Source organism: Balaenoptera acutorostrata, chromosome 10, assembly GCF_949987535.1.
Source record: "Balaenoptera acutorostrata chromosome 10, mBalAcu1.1, whole genome shotgun sequence".
NCBI lineage: Eukaryota > Metazoa > Chordata > Mammalia > Artiodactyla > Balaenopteridae > Balaenoptera > Balaenoptera acutorostrata.
In genome coordinates, this window is record NC_080073.1 from 48848394 (window position 1) to 48864487 (window position 16094).

At 44.3% G+C, this 16094-nt stretch overlaps 1 protein-coding gene across 1 annotated transcript in view; it reads right to left on the bottom strand.

The window, feature by feature from the left end:
- The window catches only part of CTDSPL (CTD small phosphatase like), a 127804-nt gene that overhangs the window by 34967 nt on the left and 76743 nt on the right, over positions 1-16094 (bottom strand).

Below are 16094 nucleotides of genomic sequence, written 5' to 3' on the forward strand. Positions count from 1 at the left end.
TTTAGCCCTGGGAATGCAGTCCCACCACATACCACGTCTGGGTGGGTCAGCAGCAGTCCCACCACATACCACGTCTGGGTACAGGCTACGGGCACAGGGACCATGCTTGGGGTTGATGGGAAGATCACCACTGTAGGAAATTATTAAGTTCGCATGATAACTGTTGGAGCCCATCTCTCCCACGAAGCAATTCTGGCACGATTCCTCTTTGTACACTTGAGGGATTTGTATAGCACCTGCCCTCTCAAGAGATCACAAAACCTTTGCTGAAAGTCTGCAGGTACCCTTCTGCCAGCAGCAAAACCAAATGCATTCAGAAATTCTGAAAAAGGACTGAAAGGCTGTTTTGCCAGCAGCTCCACAGGCCTGGATGGTCTTTAGCCTGGGTTTAGGCAAATGGCCCAGGAAGTGTGAATTTAAGATAATCATTGGGAATTCCCTGGCGGTCCAGTGGTTAAGACTTGGCGCGCTTTCACTGCCGGGGCCCGGGTTCGATCCCTAGTCAGGGAACTAAGATGCCGCAAGCTGCCTAGCACAGGCGAGAAAAAAACAAACTTCATTAATTAAAGATGATCTTTAGAACCATAAATCTCTGGAAAAGCTGGCTGTTTCTTCTTCCTTATGAATCCTTAGGTTCATGTCACAGGGCACCCGTCTTCTCATTTCAGGCCCCACTCGCCCGGCCAGACCAGACCATGAGGACCACCAGGCACAGAGGCCTCCCACACAGCAGTGGTGGCAGCGATAGTGACCACTGTTTCCTGGGGCCAGCCCTCTGGGTTCTAGTACTTTACAATCCTCATCTCATGTCATCCTCACAGCTACCCAAGGAGATAGGTGTGATTGCTTCCATCTAACTGCTGAGAATATACAGCTAGTAATTGCACGTGCCCAGATTCAAACCCAGAGATTCCAGAGCGCGTGCTTTCCCCATGCACCATGCTGAAGACAATTCTGAAAACAACTCAGGTCAGATTAAGAAGGAGGGAACATGTCAAACGGGGAGAAAAGCACTGCCATAAACTCATATTTAATATAAATGATTGGTTAAGCTGTTTTGTTGTTACTTTGGGTATTTTAGTTTTTTATGCCTCACTCAGATAATTTAGTCAGAGGAAGAAAAAACTGTCTCTTCCCCGGCTGAGAGCACATTTCTCTGCAAGCAAACAAGCTGTTTGTTCATGTCTTGGTGACACTGAGCCGTCAACACCCAGGCCGGGCAGTAAACAGCTCTGCAAAATGCACTTTCCCGGATCCTGTTTTCATCCTTGGGTCACATAAATCTTCCCCATAACTAACTAACAAATTAACAAGCTAACTTATGTGCTAAAAAAAATCCTGACCATGGAGCCAGGGAGCTACTTGTAATTCCACCATGTGATTACTTGCCATGTGGCAGCCGCAAAGAGGGCTGCAGGGTCACTATTTGCTTGGGTCACTTGGGAGGCCATCGCCCCTGACAATGGCAGCTCACTCCATTCCCCCGTCTGTGTAGGAAGAGGTGAAGCAGCTCATGGCTGTGGGAGGGTCCAGGCATCTTCCTGCTAAATAAGGTCACTACTAGGGCCTGTAGGAACCTCCGGGCAGCTGGGGGCTTTCGAATCTTCTAATCACCCTTGGGTTGGGCTGGTGCTCTCAAAAGCAGGCTAGCTGGGGAAATGGCTGGATTCCCTCAGGACCAGCATAAGCCCACCCTGCCCACGGCACTCACTGTTCCTCAGAGGTCAAGGTGGGCCGTATGGGTCTCATGACCCTGCTGCCTTCCACCCCAGCTGCCGCCTCTCCACCAGCTACAATCCAGAAGGCCCTTGATTTACTCATAAACTTCTGATAAAAGGGTTTCAGTTGATACACGAAATCAACATCTATGTTTTAACGGACAAATGTTTATAACATTAGATCAAAAAAGCAAGATAAATAATTGTATATCTGACTTGATCATAACTCTGCAAAAACAAATGAAAAGAGATTGTAGTAGAGAAAAGATTGGCAAAAATATATCGCAATGTTAACAGTAATTGTCAGACTCTGGGTATTTACACCTCTTCCTTCTATATTTTCCCAATGTTTTATGGTCACTACATTTTACTCTAACAAGGGGGAAAGAAAATAGTCTCGTTAAGCTTTCTTTCAGCAACTCTGTAAAGCTCAGGAGAAACCATATCCTACCCCCAAACCTAAACCCTTACACCTACTCCTCCGCTTTCCACTCCATGCCTGCGAAGGGGAAAATCAGGCAAGAGCAGCGTCATAAGCCTTGCAGGAGGTAAATGTCACTGCTGTGGTGGCCCAGGCTCAGCCCCGGACCGTGACATTGCCAGGATGGAACATGCCCACCAACCCAAACCAGAGGGGCCCATGTGAAAAGAGGGCACCAAGTCCATGATCTGCCCCAGCAGATCACTCTGCTGGCTCTCACTGGCTTTCCCGTCTGGCAGCCCACCCAGCCTCTCACCCTCCCTGGACACACAGGTGGTCCTGCTCCTTCTCTGTGCTTAATCAAGACTCGGCCTCTCACCACCTGGCCTCACTCGCCCCTTTGAATGTCCCTACTGATGACACGAGAGGCCCCCTGGTGGCCCAGGGAGCCAGAAGAAGGTCTTTATCAGAACTGTAACAGTCGGGTATGAAAATCAGTTTAATATATACATCTTCCAGTTACACTGGTTTTAAGAATACTTTGGAGGAGTAAAGGAGAGAGTAGGAGCTTTGAAAATCAGTCTCGAACATTTCATAAAGATTTCCATGTTTTATCAGATTTAGGAGGAAAACATCATCAAAAATTATTGCGAAGTCTTCTGTTGCTTTGCCTGATCACCTTCCTGTTGCTATCCACGCCCACACCTGTGCACCTCATGTCCGTTTCCTCCTCACAGTAGGCTCCTCATCACGCTGACATCCTACCCCCCACTCCTCCTCTCCTCATACCCCACTTCTGAGAACATTCCTGTTCTTCAGGGGCTGGTTCAAAGCCCACCTCCTGGAGGAAGCCTGTTCCAATGGAAGGGATTTGTTCCTTGGCCACTGAACTCCCAAATAAACACTTGTCTGTCTGGGCTACATCTTCAGCCCATTCCTCTCTCCCGACTTCCAGGCCAGTTTACCCACCTGCCCGCCGGATGTGCATCTCCTCTGGATGCCTCCTAGGAGCGCTTCACCCAGCAGGTCCCCTCTTCACCTGGGGCATCAATCTCCTAGTATAAACATCTACCCTTCTCCCTCTCATTAAGCTGTTGGTTTTGATGCCCTTAGTGGCTCTTAAATCTGTCCTCAACAATGCCCTGTCCCTTTCATATCCCAGCTGAGACCCTCATCATTCTGTCCCCGGACAACTACAATAGCAGTAGAACTTGTTTCGCTGCTGCTGATTCTGTGTCCCATAATTAATTATTGACATGACCCACCGAGGTGTAGCCCAACAAGTGAGGAGACTGGTGGTTGTGAGTGTGGCCTCTGAAGTCAGCCTTCTAGGTGTTGGCTCGACCAGCAAATGTACGGGACCTAAGTTATATGACTTCTTTGTGCTTCAGTTTCCTTATCTGTAAAGTGGAAACAATAGGCTTGTTGTGAGAATTAAATGAGTTCGTATAAAGTACACAGAACAGTACCCAGCACAGGGTAAGCACTTCATAAATGTCAGCTCTTATTATTATCATTAGTTTCTTAAGAGCTTCTGCTTTGTAAAGGAGTAGGGGTTCTGCTGGTAAGTCCCGGATCAAAGGCTGGATCCTGTGGGTCCACATTTGTTCCCTGGCATCTGACAACCAGGAGGCATAACTTACTATAACAGACCTTGGTTACTTAAACTGTAATTTAGAAAGCAAAACTAGAAAAATCTCAGAAGTGATTCTACTCAACTGCTCTAAAAACTGGAGAGGCAGAGATGAGGAAAGAAAATGGAGGGAGCGGTGAAGCGTCCAGATGAATGCTGTTGGGGACTGTTTACCTGCTTCCCCTTAGAAAAAGAACACTGCTTTCAAGATGAGGGGAGGAAGCAGCCACGCTCTCCAGCCTACCTGCTCAACCCTCCTCTGCTGAGCTCTGCCCCTGCCCTGTCTGCAGCTGATCCAGGGGCTCCTTGCCCCATGCTGTGCATCAAAAGGGAGTACCCTCCCGGGGGAGGAGGACTGCGTGAGGACCAGGCAAGGAGGCCAACAGACCCATCACGTCTCTCCTGCAGGCTCCCTTACTGGGCCACTGTATGCTGCCATTTCCCCCAGGCTCTGGGAGTGCAGGCCCATCAGAAGGAGCTCCTCTTCTTCTTCCTCAGTCCTGCTAATGAAGACATGCCTGTGGCTGGCCCCAGCAGCTGCCCTTCTCTCCACACAGATGGCTGGCCCATGAAAATGGCATCCTACGGGGTAGGATGGGGAGATCGCCGGCAGGGGCAGATGGGGTGATCCTAAGACGTCCCCCATTTTTCTGAGCAGGCCTGCGTGGAGCAGAAATCCTGGGAAGGGTTGTGAAGAGCTGGAGACGCTGGGCATGGGCCTCACCCATGTGCCTGGAGCCCTCTGACCATGTGGGGAGTGTGTGACGTTGAGGACAAACAGGCATGTGGCCCCGTTTTCCTCGATACACCCTGGGAGCTAATGCCTCTCTCTTTGTCCCTGTACTTGGTGTCACTGCAGCCAGCAGATGAACACCCTGCTTCCCACTCATACACCACCCCCCCTCTTTCTCCGTCAAGGGCTGGGGACCTCCCATCCTCCAGCACAGCAGGTGAGGGGCTTAGAGAGGGCCTATGAATGGGGCGGCTAACATGAGTGCAGAGATGGTTGCCTTCGTTGAGTCTTCAGTCCTAAAGGTGAGACAGGAAGCCTCCCCAGTACCTCCCTGGTCTCTCTTGGCAGACTGCTGGTCCAGTAGCAAGAACCAGTATCTTCAAAGCACCAGCTGCCAACGGGGAGTGTAGTAGACGTGTGACATTTTTGCCTGCCAAGATCCATTACCCTTCCTCTGGTAAAAGTTCCACCACTCTCACCTCACCAACTCTCAGTCCATTACCAAAGCCTGGCCAATAAGAGCCACGTGATTGGCTTAGGGATGGGCGCATGACCCAAGCTGGGCCGAGGAAAGTCGGCCCCAGGACTCATGCTACGGCTATTGGAGGAAATGTTCTCTTTCTGCTGGTTTGCTAAGCTGGCAGGATGTAAGCCTGGAGCCACCAGCGGCCATCCTGGCCACCAAGCGAGAAGCACCTACCTGACTGATCACATGAGCCAAAACTGAGATGTGCAGAGGGGCAGATCTCTGACTTGATTTCAGTAAACCAGACCTTTCTGGCATTTTCAGTTATGTGAATCTCTTTTTCTTTGAAGCCAATACAAATTGGGTTTATGCTATCTGCAATGGAAAGGATTATCCCTGAAAATGTGAGCTCCTAGGCAAGGCAGTGCAGAGACGCTGATAAATCACACAGGCACCGTCCCTACCTCACGACACGCACGCCTAGGAGGAGAGTCACGAGAATAAGCAATTCTAATACAGTACGAGTCTTGCTATGATGGGGTAGCACAGGGCGCTGCTGGGGCCCAGAGAAGGGCAAAAAGTCCAGATTTGGCAGGGGGTGGGTAGGAGTGGCTTCTTAGAAGAAAGTAGTCTGACAACTGGGCTAACAGTTTTACAAAATTGTTGGAGGGGGGCAGGGAAGTAGGGAAACAGCAACGTGTAAAGGCCCTGAAGTGAGAGGGAGCATGAAATATTTGAGAAATCAAAGAGGCCAGGTGTTATGAGATGGGGATGATGACAGCAAGGGCCTTGTAAACCATGGTGATGAGTCTGGATTTGATTCTATGGACCCGGGGAATGACGTGATCGGATCTGTACCACACACGTCATGGTGTGACTTCTGTAACTGGAACTACTGAGTTTAAATTTTAGATTATGACTAATGTAGGCTATCTATATACATCACAGATTTCCAGGATGTTTAAAAATCACAGATGTGGCCTCTTTTATGTAACATGCCTAGAATGGAATTTCTTATTTGAAAACTGACTTTATTTATTTATTTTTAAAATTTATTTATTTTATTTTTGGCTGCACTGGGTCTTTGTTGCTGCACACGGGCTTTTCTCTAGTTGAGGCGAGCGGGGGCTACTCTTCGTTGCGGTGCGCAGGCTTCTCATTGCAGTGGCTTCTCTTGTTGCGGAGCACGGGCTCTAGGCATATGGGCTTCAGTAGTTGTGGCACGCGGGCTCAGTAGTTGTGGCTCACGGGCTCTAGAGCGCAGGCTCAGTAGTTGTGGCTCGCGGGCTTAGTTGCTCTGCGGCATGTGGGATCTTCCCGGACCAGGGCTCGAACCCGTGTCCCCTGCATTGGCAGGCAGATTCTTAACCACTGCGCCACCAGGGAAGCCCTGAAAACTGACTTTAAATACAAGTTACATGGAAAGAAAATGGGCTTTAGAATTACATTTGGGTTCAAGTCTCAGCCCTGCCTTCTGTTCGCCAGTGTGAATTCATCTACCTAAGCCACACAGGTAACATGGGAATCATAACACCTACCCCCCACAGGGTTGTTGTGTGGATGCAGCAAAACCATGTATGTTTGTGTAAGAGAGAAAATCTATCAGCAGCTTAAGATATAGCAACAAAAACTGATGATTGGTTTAGGCCCAGTGCAGTGTCTCACTGTGAACAGAAGTTAGTGACTGTATCCAGACAACAGTCCTCACAAAAACAGCCTGGCTTTAGGAGAAAACATGTAGGCAGACCCATTTTGGTTCTGGTTATGTGAATTCTAAACTTAGAACATGAAGTAGCTCTTTCAAACTCTACCTCCTATCTAGTGAAGGTTTCTTTGTATAATAATAATAATGTTAGAAAAAGTAAACAAACAAGTAAGAAGCAGCTCCACATGTGAAACTTAAACCCTAGGATTCAGGCCTTTTTGAGGAAATCTTACATGAAATATGGTTAGAAATAAAGTGTTGTAGTTAAAAACATGGAAAGTCTTGGAGAAAGTCCACCAAGGCTGACGGTGGGGTTTGGCCCTCCACTGGGACAAGAGAACTGTGTGTATGCCAACAGACGGACGGCACAACGGAACCCACAATGGGCTGGTATGACAGGCCGAGAGGGGCATTTCTGATCATCCTCTTATACTTACTTCCTGACCTGACTGGTTCCCTTCTGTACCCAGAAATGGACATGTTGACCCCAAAGCCAGCGTTTCCTGGTTAGCGTGATAGCTGCCCACGTCACATAACCACTGCCCTTTGACAATTCTGACCTGGTTTTGATCTCAGATGTGGAGAGGCTTAGGAACCGTCCTGGATTCCTGGCTGCAGGATCACAACCTCTGGGGTCTACACTGATTCAGGGCTTTACACACTCTCCTCCGTGAGCACCCCACCCACCCATCCGTCCTTATCTCTGATCTGACCTCGAACTCCGGGTGACCCCCTCCCCCATCTCTACAGATCCAAGGAGTGCTTCAGGGTCAAGATGAAAGTAGCTGAAACATAGGTGGCAATGTTTGCTACCAACTATGACTCCACCCCCAATCATTCAAGTTTCTCCCCAAGTGAAGAAACTGCATCTTGGCAGCTATAGAGAACAAGGTTTACCTTTCATTTCCACAATGCCAAGCCAGCCTACATGCCGACTCAGGGTCCAGACTACCAAAGACCCGGAGTAACAGAATTTCTAGGAGAAAACTGACTTAACACACGAAGTCTACTGCTAATGTGTCATAGCACCAAAACCTGCCATCAGAACCAGCTTCTTTCATGTTACGAGCAGAAGTGAGAAAGGTATTGCGTAGCAGATTTGTGCCATCCACGTATTTGCAGCAGAACATTAAAAATATGTGGACACCAATGCTGTTACAGCTGCAAAACTGGACACCAGAGTTTCCCAAAGTAAGGCTATTTCTCCATACATGGGGATGTCAGAGCACATTACAACCCTGAAGAGACCGTACAGCTGAATTCACAACCACTTTACCACAGAAAATGCTAAACACCTTTTTTTAAGGGAGGAGGGGGAGTTCCTCTGAGGGTCAGCTTTTAAATGAATGCACCATTTCTTCTCTTCCAGAACTGGGCTGCAATCTCTGGAATGCATCCCAGGGCCGAGGTTTGGAATGGGTGTCTAACAGGAAATTCTGGGCAGTCTATGCATACATTACATTCCTTTCCCACCCTGAAAGAGTTGTCAACAAACACAACTTTCCCCTGTTTGAAAAAAAGGGGGGGGGGTTTGGGGGTGGGGAGAGGCCAGGGCACAGACCGCACAGAGTTCAAAAGCAGATGTAGCTGCTGAGATTCCAAACATCCTTTTCTCCTAGGAAAAGGACTTAGTCACTTTTCAAGATGTCCATCAGTCCCTACTTTATTCCCAAGTGATCGATTTGCTCAGGGAATTCCACCCGCCACTCTGTGAAAGAAATGTACCTTTGGAAGCTCTTTTCCCCACTGCAGCCTGTTAACTGGCAGTGGTTCCTCCAGCAGTGAGAAATCAAGGGGAGGGCCCACAAGGGCCGATGGCTGAAAACCGGGCAGGAGAAATCCTAATCTCATCCTCTGAGATGGGAGGATGCGCTTCCCCGTTCACAGTTGGTTCGTAACAGCCCACGTTAGATGAGTGCCTTGTTTGTGTGAGGCCCCTGACATAAATCACTCGTGGCCTTCAAGATGTGCAGTGCCGATATGATCACCCCATTTTCCGATGAGAAGACAAGACCAGGAGTACACATAACTGTGCCGTGAGGGTGCTGGGGGTCAAGCCAGAGCAGCCTGGCTGCAGGGCTCCCGGCCTTCCTACCACCCTTCCCTGCCTCTCCCCAGCACTTGATGGGTTTGGGTTTTGTTTCCAGGGAGAAACTCTGAATATGAAGCCTTAGGCCACTTGCCTTCACTCCAAATACCATACTTTTGAAAACTCCAAAATGAACCAGTGATACTCCCGGCAACCCTATTAGATGAAGCCAGACACAGTGGCTGTTGTGCCGTCCCCCGAATGTACCCAGGCCACCAAACTCTGTGACTCAGCTTCCCAGGAGAGCCCCTCGGCTGGGACTGCCTTTCCTGGCCTCAGCACTTCCCTAAACCCCTGTGCCCCATGTCACACAGCTCCGAAGTAGCAGGGCTGGAGATAAACCAGGTCTGTGTGGGTCTAGAATCTGAGCTCTTAACCATCACTATATAGAATCTGTTTTTCACACTGAGAGCCAAAATAAGTAACGGAACAAAGGATTTAAACAGATGACGCACTTATTTAGAGGAAGCAAAGGTTAAAATTTAACAGTAATCAAATAAATGAATGTTTAAACAACGAGGTCCAGTTTGGGACCTAAGAAATGAGCAGCAATGATAAAAATAAAAACATATAGCCAATGGTGGTAAGGCTTTGACGGCCTGGGCCCATTCACTCACACATTGCTGGTAACTCTGTAAACTGGAACAATCCATACGACAAGTAGGTGAGTGATGTGTCAAAGACCACGAGGTATTTATGCCGGTAATCTGACCGTCCAACAGAGCGGGGTGCTTAGTTAAATCAGTGCACAGCAACTGGAGCGAATACTGTGCAGCCACAAGAAATGACCATTATGAAGACATGTGGGGAAACATTTGTGGTCAGGCGGGGCACCTCAGACACTGTGCTGCCCGATGTCTGTAACTTTGTCATGTGCTTCTGGACAAGCTGGGGAAGGTAGGCTCCAGGGGTACTGGCTTGGAAAGTATCTTGTTCATGTCTCAGTCCTTAAGATGTAGAAACACAATAGTACAAAATAGGCCTGACATAACACATGTTTATTGAACGAATGAATGTGTGAAAGGAAACACAGAACAATGAAAATGACTGATTTGATAAAAAGGAACAGCTCCTGCAATTCTTTAAGAGCACGTTCAGCCGAGCAGCATGTCTTTCCTGGGACGCCCTCTTGCCCACAGTGAGCCTCCCTCTTCCAAACAGCTTTCATCTGTGCCACCCACACATGGTCAACCCTCATCTGGGGAACCCAACTCACAGCTCCCTGCCATGTTTAGCAAAGATGGCAACTCCTACTTCCTATAAAGTAATTAATGCAAGTTTTCTGAAAGAGAGATTATGTGAAATTCACCAGTATGTTAAGTAAACACAGCAATCTCTGGATCCTAGGACTAGGTTAATTATTATTTTTCTTTATACTTTTTTTTAACACTTCTCAATTTCTACAATCTACATCATGTTTATAGTGGAAAAAACTGAGTAAATATTTAAAATGTTTGTTTCTACTTAATATGTGAACATTTTCACATTTCATCAGATATCCTTCTACAACCTTATTTTGATTGGTTGTATTGGATTCCACTGTATGGATGTGCACTGTGTCATAATTAAACTAACTTTGGACATTTATGTTGTTTCCTTCAAATTGTGTCATAATACTGCAATTTGTTTGCAACAGCAATGCTGACCTCAGCACAAACTAGTTGTTCATCAATGTGGGACAAAATATTATATATCTATATATCTCTATCTATCTATCTGTCTATCCCTGGTGTGGAATATTATACAGCTGTGAAAAAGAAGGCTGCAACTCCATATGCACTGATAACAGCCAACACTTATCTTACCTAAGATGCACCAGGCACTATTCTACGCACTTTACATACATTGGCTCATTTAATTCTTTCAGTAATCTTATGAGGTCAGGACTACTATTATATTCATTTTATAAATGAGGAAACTAAGGTCCAGAGAAGTTAAGACACCTGCCCAAGATGACACAGCTAGTAAGTAGTAGACTTTATTCAAATCCAAGTAGTCTGGGCTCTTAACCTCTTCATTATATTGCCTACTGATAATGGAGCACATTCTGAGATACATTAAATGAGAAAAGCAAGGACATTGGAACATTTAGTGCACTACCATCAACCTTCAAATACAAAATCAAATAAATTAACAAAATAGAAAGCACAAGCATGTGCATATTCTTATATGTGCAAAAAGTATCTCTATAAGTAACTGTTGCCCCATGGGAGAGGAATGGAGGACACACCAGAAGGGAGAGAGAATTACTTTTCACTCTATTCTCTTTAGTATCCTTTGGATTGTGTATCATGTATTAAAATAATAATTGCATACTGTATATCATACATTATAAGTAAAAAATTAAATCATCAAAAATTGGGCTTCCCTGGTGGCGCAGTGGTTAAGAATCCGCCTGCTAATGCAGGGGACACGGGTTCGAGCCCTGCTCTGGGAAGATTCCACACGCCGCGGAGCAACTAAGCCCGTGCGCCACAACTACTGAGCCTGCGCTGTAGAGCCCGTGAGCCACAACTACTGAGCCCACGTGCCACAACTACTGAAGCCCACGCGCCTAGAGCCCGTGCTCCACAAGAGAAGCCACTGCAATGAGAAGCCCGCGCAACACAATGAAGAGTAGCCCCCGCTCGCCGCAACTAGAGAAAGCCAGCGTGCAGCAACAAAAGACCCAACTCAGCCAAAAATAAATAAATAAATAGATAAATATAATTAAAAAATAATAATAATAATATGGCAGTGAGCATAGCATATATAATTTTATGTGCACGTCTGATTTATCCCTTAGATGAAATACCTAGAAGTGTAATTGCTTTTCAAAGGCCAAAGTCTTTGAAAAAAACATCAAGCCTCTTGATATCTATGGACAATCTGCCACTTAGAGAGGCAGTGTGTATGCACACCCCCTCATGGGGTGTTCCACTTAGGCTGTGCAAACTCTGAGACTTTAAATGGCCTTTGCCAAGCTGAAAGGTGAAAATGGTAACTTGCTGTTGCTTTAATTTGCATTTCTGGATTGCCATCCAAGTTCTACAATCTCTCATATACTTTTTTTAAAATAAATTTATTTATTTATTTTTGCCTGCGTTGGGTCTTTGTTGTTGCACGCGGGCTTTCTCTAGTTGTAGTGAGCAGGGGCTACTCTTCATTACAGTGCATGGGCTTCTCACTGCGGTGGCTTCTCTTGTTGCGGAGCACAGGCTCTAGGCGCGTGGGATTCAGTAGTTGTGGTGTGCGGGCTCAGTAGCTGTGGCTTACGGGCTTTAGAGTGCAGGCTCAGTAGTTGTGGTGCACAGGCTTAGTTGCTCCATGGCATGTGGGATCTTCCTGGACCAGGGCTCGAACCCATGTCCCCTAAATTTGCAAGCAGATTCTTAACCACTGCGCCTCCACGGAAGTCCCTCTCATATACTTTTTGGTCATTTCTATTTCTTCTTTTGAAAACTGTGCTTATATATTTTTGCCTATTTTTCTATATTTTTTCTTTGACTTATAAGTGTTCCTTTGTCACATATTAGAGACATAATTCTTGGATTGTTCTGTACATTGGAAATTGCATCAGTTTGTTTTCAGCCTTCTACTTTTTAAAAATAGTAGTTATGTATGTGCAGAAGTTTTAGTTTTTAGGAAGTCAAATCTAACCATTTTTCAAATGATTCCTTCCCAACCTAATACAATATACTACTCACTTATATTTTCTTCTAGTTCTTTTTTAGTTTAAAGTAAATATCTTTTAAAGTAAACATTTTATCTGCTTTATCAGTTTTACCTGTTTATTCTGGTACACAGTAGGATATATGAATCTACCTTTACCCCCCAAAAGATTAGTCAAATATACTAATAATATTTATTGAACAATTCATCCTATACAATGATTTGGGCATTCTGTTCTACCCTATCCCATCCCATCCCGTCTCATCCCACTCCTTTTCTTGTGCCAGTAACACATAGCTTTGCTACTGTAGATTTAATGTTTTATATTTAATAGTACCAGTCCTCCTTTATTATTTTTTTTCAAAAACTTCTTGGATAGTCTAACCCTTTATGCTTCCAGATGAATGTCAGAATCACTTTATCAAGTTTTTAAAAAATACCACTGGGATTTAGTTGCATTAGGCTCATAAAATATACAAGCACTAATTCTAGTTAACTCCATTAAAGTAATTAAAGGAAGGTTAAAGTGAAAAAGTTAAAAAATCCATTTGTTGTACCTTATTCCTAAAAACTGTGCCAAGATTAAAAGTGGCCTTGGTTATCAGCTCAAAATAGATTATTATAACTATAAGATGTTTAATGTAAGTCCCATGGTAACAACAAAGAAAATACATATGGAAGAGAGACAAAAGAAAATGAGAAAGGAATAAAAGCATGTCACTACAAAAAAAAAAAAACCCCAAAACAAAAAACAAAGAAGAGAGCTAGAAAGAAAAAGAGGGTCAAAAAAATTACAAGACTGACAGAAAACAATTAAAAAAATGTAATGGTAAGGGGGCTTCCCTGGTGGCGCAGTGGTTAAGAATCTGCCTGCCAATGCAGAGGACATGGGTTCGAGCCCTGGTCCGGGAAGATCCCATGTGCCGTGGAGCAACTAAGCCCGTGCACCACAACTACTGAGCCTGAGCTCTAGAACCCACAAGCCACAACTACTGAGCCTGAGCTCTAGAACCCACAAGCCACAACTACTGAAGCCTGTGCACCTAGAGCCTGTGCTCCACAACAAGAGAAGCCACCACAATGAGAAGCCCATGCACCACAACAAAGAGTAGCCTAGCCCCTGCTCACTGCAACTAGAGAAAGCCCATGCGCAGCAATGAAGACCCAACACAGCCAAAAATAAAATAAATAAAATAAATAAATTTATTTTAAAAAATGTAATGGTAAGATCTTCCCTATCAGTAATTCCTATATATGTAAATAGATTAAACTCCCCAATAAAAAAACATAGAGTGGCTGAATGGATAAAAAAAAATAAGATCCAACTATATGCTATCCACAAGGGACTCACTTTAGATTTGAGAACACACATAAGCTGAAAGTGAAAGGATAGAAAAAGATATTCATTGCAAATGGTAACCAAAAAAAAAGGACAGTAGCTACACTTATAAAGACAAAATAGACTTTAAGTCAAAAACTGTCACAAGATGGGACTTCCCTGGAGGTCCAGTGGTTAAGACATTGCCTTCCAGTGCAGGGGGTGAGGGTTCGATCACTGGTCAGGGAGCTAAGATCCCACATGCCTTGGGGCCAATAAACCAAAAACATAAAACAGAAGAAATATTGTAACAAATTCAATAACAACTTTAAAAAATGGTCCACATCAAAAAATCTTTTAAAAAAATAAACTACCACGAGACAAAGAAGAACATTATCTAATGGTAAAAGGGTCAATTCACCAGGAGGACATAACAATTATAAACATACATGCACCAACATCAGAGCATGCAAATACATGAAGTAAACATGGACAGAACTTAAGGGAGAAACAAACAGCAACACAATGAAAGTAGCAGTTTCAATAACCCACTTTCAGTAATGGATAGAACATCTAGAGAAAAGACAAAGAAACAAAGGACTTGAACAACACTATATTGCAAATGGACCTAACAAACATATACAGAACATTCCACCCAACAAAAGCACAACATACATTCTTCTCAAGTGCACATGGAACATCCTCCAGGATAGATCACATATTAGGTCACAAAACAAGTGTTAACAAATTTAAGAAGACTAAAATCATACCAAGTATCTTTTCTGACCACAATGGAATTAAACTAGAAATCAACAGTAGAAGAAAAACTGGAAAATTCACAAATATGTGGAAATTAAACAACACACTCTTGAACAACCAATGGGTCAAAGAAGAAATCAAAAGGGATTAGAAAATATCTTGAGACAAATAAAAACGAAAACAACATACCAAAACTTACGGGATGTAGCAAAAGGAGTATGAAGAGGGAATTTTATAGTAGTAAATGCCTACATTAAAAAAGAAGAGGGCTTCCCTGGTGGTGCAGTGGTTGGGAATCTGCCTGCCAGTGCAGGGGACACGGGTTCGAGCCCTGGTCTGGGAGGATCCCACATGCCGCGGAGCGACTAGGCCTGTGAGCCACAACTACTGAGCCTGCGCATCTGGAGCCTGCGCTCCGCAACAAGAGAGGCCGCGACAGTGAGAGGCCCGCGCACTGCGATGAAGAGTGGCCCCCACTCACCGCAGCTGGAGAAAGCCCACGCACAGACGAAGACCCAACACAGCCAAAAATAAAAAAATAAAAAATAAAAAAAAAAAAAAAAATAAATAAATAAATAAAGTGTAAAATTAAAAAAAAAAAAAAGACAGGGAGGATTCTAAAAAAAAAAAAAAAAAAAAAGAAGAAAGGTCTCAAGTAAACAATCTAACCCTACACTTCAAGGAATTAGAAGTGTAAGCCCAGAGTTAGCAGAAGAAAGAAGATGATAAAGATTAGAGTAGAAATAAACAAAATAGAGAATAGAAAAACAACTTTAAAAAGCAATGAAACTGAGTTGGTTTTTTGAAAAGACCAACAAAATTGACAAATATTTAGCTGGACTAACAAGAAAAGAGAGAAGACTCAAATAAGTAAAATCAGTGATGAAACAGGAGACATTACAACTGATGTCACAGAAATAAAAAGGATTATGAGAAAACTGAACAATTATAGGCCAACAAGTTGGATAACCTAGAAGAAACAGATAAATTCCTAGAAACATACAACCTACCAAGACTGAGTCATGAAGAAATAGGAAATATGAACAGTCCAATAATGAATATGGAGACTGAATCAGTTATCAAAAATTTCCCAAGAAAGAAAATCCCAGGGCCAGATGGCTTCACTGGAGAATTCTACCAGACATTTAAAGAAGGATTAATGCCATTCCTTCTCAAACTTTTTTGAAAAATTAAAGAGAAGGAAATACTTCAAACTCATTTTATGAGGCCAGCATTATCCTGATACCAAAGCCAGACAAATACATCACAAGAAAAGAAAACCTCAGGCCAATAGCCCTGATGAATACAGATGTAAAAATTCTCAACAAAATACTAGCAAACCAAAGTTAATAGCACACTGAAAGGATCACATGCCATGACCAAGTGGGATTTATCCCTGGGATGCAAGGATGGTTCAACACACAAAAATCAATCAATGTGATACACCACATTAACAGAGTGAAAGATAAAGATCACATGATCATCAACAGAAGCAGAAAAAGCATTTGACAAAATTCAACACTGCCTCATAATAAAAATAATTTTAAAACTAGGATTAAAAGAAAAAATCATCAACATAATAAAGGCTACATAAGAAAAGC